Here is a 9,671-nt window from a genome sequence, read left to right on the forward strand (position 1 = left end):
GCAATAGAGAAAGAGGAGAGGAAAAGCGAGAGGAGTCAAGGTTTCCATCAAATTGACAAGGTAAGGGGGGAAATTCTTATTATTATGGGTTAGTATGGTTGGGTCAATGGGTAGGAACATGTTTTAGGTTGAAATCCTTAATTGGCATGGTTTGGAATTATTAGGTCTTGATAAATACTCTTGAATTGTGATGATTAAATGATGCTAAAACTGTGAATGAATATATATTTGGATGAGTCATAATTTTCTGAACGTGTAGCTTTTTACGGAATCGAAATCGGAGGTCCGGAAGTCCTCCAACGATGAAAAATGAGGGGAATTCTGCATTCTGTTTCGTGTTAGCGCAGGAACAACTTTCTGTTTTGCGTTAACCGGTTAACCCAGGGCGTTAACCGGTTAACATTGTTACAATTTATGAAAAAATTGCATTCTGTCTTGCGTTAACCGGTTAACCCAGGGCGTTAACCGGTTAACACTGTTATAAATTGCCAAGAAGCGCATTCTGTTTTGCGTTAACCGATTAACCCATGGCGTTAACCGATTAACACTGTTATAATATTGAAAAATTGATATTTAATTGTTGTGTGCGTTTTGGAATGAAATCTATGTGTACCTATTTGATGGTTGATCTACATTGGTGGATAATATATTGTATGGATGTGTATGTATACCATTATTGAATTGTGAATGATTTATGGTTATGGATGTGTATATGTAATCGTAATTAATGGGTTGTGATGAATGTGTATATGTACCAATTGTGAGTCATGGTGATATGTGGGATGTTAAGACGGTATATAGATGGTCTTAATTGCATATGTGTTGGTATGTGTGCATTCATTCATAGCATGGTTGACTTCATTGTGGAAGTGGTGAAACTGTGGGTTCACATGAGCAGACGTTGATTCTCAATTGGAATCAAGCGTAGTATTAAGCGGTGATCCTTCATTGGAAACAGACGTAGCAGACGTTAATCCTTAATTGGGATTAGGCGTAGTATTAAGCGGTGATCCTTCATTGGAAACAGACGTAGGGCTTTGGTCTTGTCCGGATCGGAAGCGTGGCTTGGATTCTAGATATTGAATCGGAAAGCGGTGAAACTTTGAGTTCACATTGAGGTACCACATGCATAGAGTCACATTGTCTTACATTGAGTCGTCTATAGTTATGTGATCATTGAATGCATGTATTGATGTGGATGCGATGTACGTTTGAAATATGTGAGATTATTGTTGGTTAATATTATTGACGTGATTATACCAAGTGTGATGAATTCTTAAATTGTGTTTTAATTCATTGTGCCTTATTATGCTATTTCATAATGATTTGAATTCTCACCCTTTCTGTTTGAATGTTACCTTTACATGGGTATCGTGCAGATACTACAGAGTAGTATTGCTGGAGTAGGTGGACGGTAGCTCGCTCAAGATTAGCTGGAGAGTTTCCGTATTTAGTTTGAAATTAGGTGAAGTGTCAATGCTCTGGTTATGTAACACTGGGTAGATTAGTGGTATTGAACTCGTGACTTATTTGGATATGCTTTATGTCATTAATTGTTTTATTTTATTTGAAGTGATTATTGAGAGATGATCATGGTATGGGACATGGATCATATTATGAAATACATGAGTATTCTTTATTTTCCGCTGCGAACGCATATTGCTTGAATATTCATGATGAGTGAAATGTGTTATTTTGAATGACCAGATGTATTGTTGGTTTTTGAAAGTTTTAAGTTTCGAAAACATCGATGTGACGCCCTTTTCTTTATATGCGTACTTATTTACTCTGATTATATGCTAAATAATTTGGGGTAGAAAAAGGGGTGTTACATATTCCCCGCGAGTCATCTTTCATTTACCCTTGTTTGGTAATGATCGTTTCTCCTTTGGATTGATCATCATTTTATACCCAGTATCCGGTATTCCGATGTCCTTTCTTTTCGGTCGATTTATCCTTTATTAACCCAGTAACCGGTTGTGGATAATCTTCCATGCGAGTATATTATCTACGTTCTGACGGTAATAGATAATATATCTCATGTGCTCTTCAGTCGAAGTCTTTTCTTCCCCAGTTGAGTAAGATTCGTATTTCCTTATGGAATTGGATGCCCATCCGGTAATCGAGTTTCTTTTCCAGCCTTCCTTTCGGATGATGAGTGTCTTGGAAATATTCCCCAATTCACACCTGGTTGGTCACCTATTATATGCCCAGTAACCGGTATCCCTGGCGTTCCTTCCTCCTACTCCCTATTACAACTTTTTGTCCCCTGTGGAGTCAGATTTTCCTGAGATGAAATATACCTTTTAGGTCTTCCTCAGATGTTTTGGAAGATTGATATCTCTCACCCTTATACTGGTCTTAGATATTCTTTCTCCCTGAGCGTGTTGTTCTCTCACCCGTATACCGGTGTTTGGATCACATGTCTCTTTTTGAGTTTATTACCCAGTAGCCGGTAATACCTCATTCTTTGCTCCCTCGACTGAGTCCTTTGTGGACATCCCTGTCTGAGTCTGGATTTTTATCCGAGGTATCCTTTGTGGACAGTTTTGCTGTATTGGCATATTCCCCAATACATGCATCTTTGCGTCAGCTCGAGCCCTACCATTGATTTATTTTCATGGAATCCCTTCGTGTCTCCCAACAAGTTTTCAAAGTCGTGACCTGCTCACGCATTTTCCCCTTTATCCCCTCAGAGTCTCGGTATACCTAGTGAGTGTATTACTCCTTTGGATTTTCAGTTTCTCCTGATTTCTTTTCCTTTGTGGACATATATCCCCACAGAGTATTAACTTTTGCAAACATACATTTGCATCATGAGGTCTCTTAGGGACCAAAATTTGTCTCTTTGTTATTATTTAAGCTCATTCTACCGCGTCGAGACGAAGATTTTAACCTTCATATCTCCGGCTAGAATGACCTTAAATAGGGGCATCTGTAAGACCCTAATTTTGACCCTAAGACCCCTCATGGCATCATATCATTGCTCATTGCATTTTGCCTCAAGGATCATAGCATCTTGGCTCCTTAACCCTTGGGTTGGGACTTGTGTGAGTTGGTTTGAGACCACCAAGCATGCTTGAATTGTATATTATTGCTTTTCTTGCTTTGTTTACTAACCAAAAACACAAAAATATGTCACTAACATCTTTTGTTTTGAAGCTTAAGCAATCATGAGATCCAAGGCTCCTAGGAGGCCCCTATGCCCATTGAAGTAGCTAAATGAAGATGAAAGAAAGAATGACAATGGTTACCAAAGCTCTCAATCATCATATATGTCTCCCAAGTATCTCAATTTGTTAATTTGATTAAGATAAACCAAAGGGCTTGAGGATTGTTTTCCAAGGAAACCCTAATTCAATTGTGCATTGACTGTGCCTTGCTCATGAAGCAACCTCAACCTATGATCAAATTCAATCAAGGTAAGTTCTTTAATTCATCATTTTATGTATATATGAGCTTATGTGAGTGTCCTCAATCATTCATTCATCAAGATTTGAAGTTTGGCTTTGAGAAGTTGATCAGTCAAATCATCTGACTATTTTGAAATCCACTGAGACCTAACTTTTGATGTGTTTGTCAAATGAATATAACCCCAAGAGAAACATTGTTCTTAAGGACCAAATGAACAACTTTAATGTTCATCAAAAATCCATTTGAAACTTGTAAGGTCATCATTCATTTCAAAACATTATAGGTCATTTTAACTAAAACCCTAATTTTGGGTCAACTTCCCAAGGACCTAACTCCTTCATGTTTTATGATTTTGAGGTGAGACCAAGTGCATTGGAAAGTTTAAGATGTCTACTTAAATTGTTATGTTGGACAAAAGTTCATAATTCTAAAATAAACGCATGTGATAATACAAAACATTATAGGTCACTTTGGACCAAAGCCATTGAATCTTGAAAAAGTCCAACTTCAAGTGCCCATAACTTTCTCATTGAAAATCAAAATTATGAAAAACGTAAGTCCAAATTGATTGTCTTGAAAAGACCTACAACTTTGAAGTTGGAGGTTTTGTCATTTGAGGCTTGCATAATTGAAACAGAAGGGCTTGAAGTTGGTCATTTTTGGCAAATTTTTCAAATACATGTTTTGTACCTTGAACTTCATGGCCAGTTTTCACAATTTTCCAAACTCCAAACGGATTTTTGTTCAACATAGCTTTTGTTCCTTATGTCAAGACCTTTCCAACCATTACTCACATGCCTATGTTTGGATTTTCCAAATGGGATTTTCGAAGAGGAGAACAATTGTGACCATTTATGCATTTCATGTTAAATCTTCATGCACAAACATATGCCTTGCAAACTGCACGTCCAAACCATTCCATAATCATTTCAGCTTGCATTTTCAATTGATTTTGGGCCTCACATGCGCCTGTACAGGCCCATGCATGGAGGACCCAACTTCATGCACACAAGTTTGCTCACACATTCCTTACAGCTATGGCTATAAATAGAATGCATTGCCTCACTCAAATCTAAACCTGAAGGCGCCTGAATCTCTGCTGAATTCATTTCCCAACCTCTCACCAAAGGAATTTGAATTTTCACTTTCATTTTTCAAGTTTGATTTTCAACAACATTAGTTGAATTTCAATACTAATTCCTAAGCCTAGCTCTCATACCAAGCATCAAGATCAAGCTGCAAGCAAAAGATTGGTTGAATTGTGCTCATAAAAGCTGCTATACAAAGGTTTATACCTCAACTATTTTGCTTCGAATCTCACTGAATATTGTGCATTGCTTGTGTTGGTTTGGTGTTTTGAAGTCCTCATGTGAGAGGCAAGCCAATGGTGGCTTTAATTTTGTGAATTGTTGAACTTCAGATTGAACACCTAGTTTTTCAACCTCAGATTTCTTCTTCCATAAGGATCTTGAGTAAAAACTAGGGTTACAGGGGTGATGTACATTACCCCAACTTTAATTTGGTGTATGGATCGCGTGTTTTAGTTGAGGTTGCAAAACCTGCAACTGGTGGCCGGACTGTACCTTCTCACCGGAGAAGACGGTGGTTTCCACCACCGTCCCCACACGTTCAAACCATGGCCGTTGGATGATGATTACCAGATCAAATCCTGGCCTTGCATTGTTATGACTTCATTTAATGCTGCATACCACGCTGTTGACTAATGCTCACCATACGCGCGCGCTTCATATCCGTTGGATCAGCCACGTCAATTAATGAGCGTTGATCCAAGCGCTATGGTTTTTCCTATTTTTTGAATTTTTGTTTTATTTTCTTTAATTCTTTTTATTTTCAAAAATTCATAACTTCTTTATTTGTAATCACAAAAATATGGGACCAATTGTAAAATTTCTCTCTAAAATTCTAGTTTCATAAAATGATTTTTAATTATTTTTGTGATTCCATTTAATATTTTTTGTGAATTATTTCATTTCTGATTGTTTTTAATTCATTTAAAATACCATTTGATATTCAAAAATGCCAAAAATATTTTCTTAACATCTTTGGATGATGATAAGTCTATGAAAAATATTCTCATCAATTTCTTAATTGATTTGAGAGTTATTTGAGATTTTAGTCCAATTATGTTATTTTTCTCCATTTTTAATTGTTTAAAATTAGTTTATGTTTTCAAAAAATGTTGAGAAAATTTGTCAAACCTTGTTTGACTATGTTAGATTTATGATGACCCAATTGGACTTATCCAAGTTGATTTGAATTGGATTTGAAGTTTGACCTTTATTTGTTCATTTTATTTTATGCATTATTTTAATTCCAAAAAATACTAAAAATATGTTTGACCTTTCTTAACTTTTAATCTTCATTTCACTTCTGTTTACCATTGATTGATGTTGATTCCATTCATGTTTGATCAATGTGTTTTGGTTATGTCATTTGAATTTTTATTTTGTACATTCCATTTCCATCTTCATCTTCTTCTTTTTCTTTTGACCAATGAGTTAATGATTTGTGGTTAGCCTTGACATATGAGAGGCTTAACCTTCTTTGATCCAAATCAAATTCATCTTGATCAAAGATCAAGTGAATTGCTTTGTGTCCAAGATAGGTTGCTTCTTGGTCAAGCAAAAAACCTAAAATCCATACAAGGTCATTCTTCTTTTCTTTTGGCATGGCAAGTTGTAGGAGCTTGGCTTACTAGTCATGGTCTCTAACTTGTGTTTATTTGCGTATAGTTTTATTGACCGGCCTCAGATAGGTATGACTACTACATTAGTCCACTTACGATTGCTTAACGTAGCGCTAAATTGTCTTATGGCACACTAACACTAACTACTAATTACTAACTTTTAATTCAAGCATTTAATTCTTGCAATTTACTTTAATGCAATTTAATTTCTTGCGCATTTATTCATTTTGTCTTTTTCCCTTTGCTCATTTGAGCTCATGTTTATGTTTATTCCATTTGCCTTTTGCTCACTTGAGCATATTATTGTGTATATACTATTGCCTTATGCTTGTTTTGTTTTTGTTTGTGTGAACCAATGCAAAAAGGAGAAAGGACTTAGAATTAGGATCTTACCTATGCTTAATGGAGTCCATGAGCAACTAGGCCTCATGCCTTTAGAATGCTAAAATTGATTGAAGAGAAACTAGGCCTCATGCCTTTAGAATGCTTACATGTTGAAGATAATTTAAAAGGACCCCTAATCTAAACTCTCTCTTTGTCCATTTCTATTATTGCATTGTGGAACTTTTTGATTGGTTTATTCCTATGTGATAGGGATTCCAAACTTGAGATAATTAGAAGGACCATTGTCATGAACATCCAAGTTAAGAGAATGACTAATCCAATTGGAAGATCCTAGGAGCTTGATTGAATATTTGTTTGATTGCTTGAGTTAATTGCTAAGTCCAAAGGGAAGGAGCAACTTGGATCATCTTTATGATCTCAAGAAAGGAACTCCAAGGGTTTTATTCTCTTCTCTCATCTTTGCATGTTTAGGACCAGCCCTTCTCTTCTTCTCTCCACTCTAACCCAAGCCAAACTCACTTTGTGCAAACATTGACATTGTTTTCAAAATTAGAAACCTAGGCACCACGCCTTTGATTTTTCAAACTCTTTTCATAATACTTATTTTGAATTGAACCTTAAGTCAACTTTGACTTCCTTTTGTGAATACTTCTAATTGGTAAATCTAACTCACTTCAAATTCTTTTGTAGTTCCAATGGCCACCTGTAGCGGGCTATTTGTTACCTTTAGATTTATTGACTAAATCAAAAGTAAATCATACAATTCGAGTCGCCACCGCACTTCTACTTATCCAAAGGAAAGGTTAGAAAGCGAACAAAAATTGAGAAGTTTTATCAAATCAAAAACTAATAAAAATGTCAGAGATCTGGGTAAGGGGGTTGGTTATGCAATGGGAAGGTTTTAAGCACCCAAAACATCCTTAGTACTCTAAGGGAGCCCTTTTTGCCAATGTTGTATGGTAGGTTGGTATTTGGAAAAAAAATATTTGTGCAAGCATGATTGGGGAGATGAGAAAAGAATATACAAATTATTTACAATTTTGTTATTTGAATGGATAAACCCATTGCCTACGTACCATCACAAAGGTAGGATCAAAACCTCGTAGTTTGGGTAAAAATCTCAAAATAAGTTGGTGAATTGATTGGTCAAAGGCCTTAAGGTCTTTTGTTATCAAAGGGAGAAAACTCAACCTAAACCACAATCCACCATGTGAGGAGAGCTTCAACATACTAGTGAGGGATCCACCCTATAATAAGTATGGAAGACTTATAGTCCAATTACTAAGGATACAGGTGAGGTTTACATCAACCTCTATGATAACTTAAACCTAATAGCTAGTGTTTATGAAAAGCTTTGGCAAAAGTGGCCATTGGAGCCACAAAAACAATTGAGTGAGTTGTATTTACAAATTAGAAGTATTCACAAAATAAAGTCCAAGTTGACTTAAGGTTCAATTCAAAACAAGTATTATGAAAAGAGTTGGAAAAAATCAAAGGCATAGTGTCCAGGTTTCTAATTTTTGAAAACAATGTCAATGTTTGCACAAAATAAGTTTGGCTTGGGTTAGAGTGGAGAGAAGAAGAGAAGGGCTAGGTCCTAAACATGCAAAGATGAGGGAAAAGAAATAAAACCCTTGGAGTTCCTTCCTTGAGATCATAAAGATGATCCAAGTTGCTCCTTTCCTTTGGACTTAGCAAGCAATAAGCAATTAACTCAAGCAATCAAGCAAATAATCAATCAAGCTCCTAGGATCTTCCAATTTGGATTTCTATCTCTTATCTTGGATGCTCATGACAATGGTCCTTCTAATTGGCTCAAGTTTGGGATCCCTACCACACAAGAACAAACAAATCAAAAAGTTCCACAATGCAATAGAAAGAATGTACAAGAGTGAGTTTAGAAATAGAGGTCCTTTCAAGTCATCTTCAAGATTAAGCATTCTAAAGGCATGAGGCCTAGTTGCTCTTCAACATATTTTAGCATTCTAAAGGCAAGAGGCCTAGTCGCTCTTGAAACTCCATTAGGCAAAGGTAAGGTCCTAAATCTAAGTCCTTTCTCCATTTGCATTGGGTTCACACAAACAAAAACAAAACAAACACAAGGAAATAGTATATACAGAATAATGTGCTCAAGTGAGCAAAAGGCAAATTGCATTAACATAAACATGAGCTCAAGTGAGCAAAGGGCAAAAGACAATATGAATAAATGAGCAAGAAATTAAATTGCATTAATGTAAATTGCAAGAATTAAATGCTTGAATTAAAAGTTAGTAATTAGTAGTTAGTGTTAGTGTGCCATAAGGCAATTTAGCGTTATGTTAAGCAATCATAAACGGACTAATGTAGTAGTCACACCTATCTGAGGTCAGTCAATAAAACTATAGGAAAATAAACACAAGTTAGAGACCACGACTAGTAAGCCAAGCTCCTACAACTTGTCATGCCAAAAGAAAAGAAGAATAACCTTGTATGGATTTTAGGCTTTTTGCTTGACCAAGAAGCAACCTATCTTGGACACAAATTAATTCACTTGATCTTTGATCAAGATGAATTTGATTTGGATCAAAGAAGGTTAAGCCTCTCATATGTCAAGGCTAACCACAAATCATTAACTCATTGGTCAAAAGAAAAAGAAGAAGATGAAGATGGAAATAGAACGTACAAAATTAAAAGTCAAATGACATAACCAACACACATTGATCAAACATGAATGGAATCAACATCAATCAATGGTAAACAGAAGTGAAATGAAGATTAGAAGTCAAGAAAGGTCAAACATATTTTTGGTATTTTTTGGAATTAAAATAATACATGAAATAAAATGAACAAATAAAGGTCAAACTTCAAATCCAATTCAAATCAACTTGGATAAGTCCAATTGGATCATCATAAGTCTAACAAGGTCAAACAAGATTTGACAAATTTTCTCAACATTTTTTGAAAACAGAAACTAATTTTAAACAATTAAAAATGAAGAAAAATAATATAATTGGACTAAAATCTCAAATCAATTAAGAAATTGATGAGAATGTTTTTCATAGATTCATCATCATCCAAAGATGTTAAGAAAATATTTTTGGCATTTTTGAATATCGAAAAGTATTTTAAATGAATTAAAAACAACCAGAAATTAAATAATTCACAAAAAATATTAAATGAAATTACAAAAATAATTAAAAATCATTTTATGAAACTAGAATTTAAG

Source organism: Lathyrus oleraceus, chromosome 3 (assembly GCF_024323335.1).
Source record: "Lathyrus oleraceus cultivar Zhongwan6 chromosome 3, CAAS_Psat_ZW6_1.0, whole genome shotgun sequence".
Classification (NCBI taxonomy): Eukaryota; Viridiplantae; Streptophyta; class Magnoliopsida; order Fabales; family Fabaceae; genus Lathyrus; species Lathyrus oleraceus.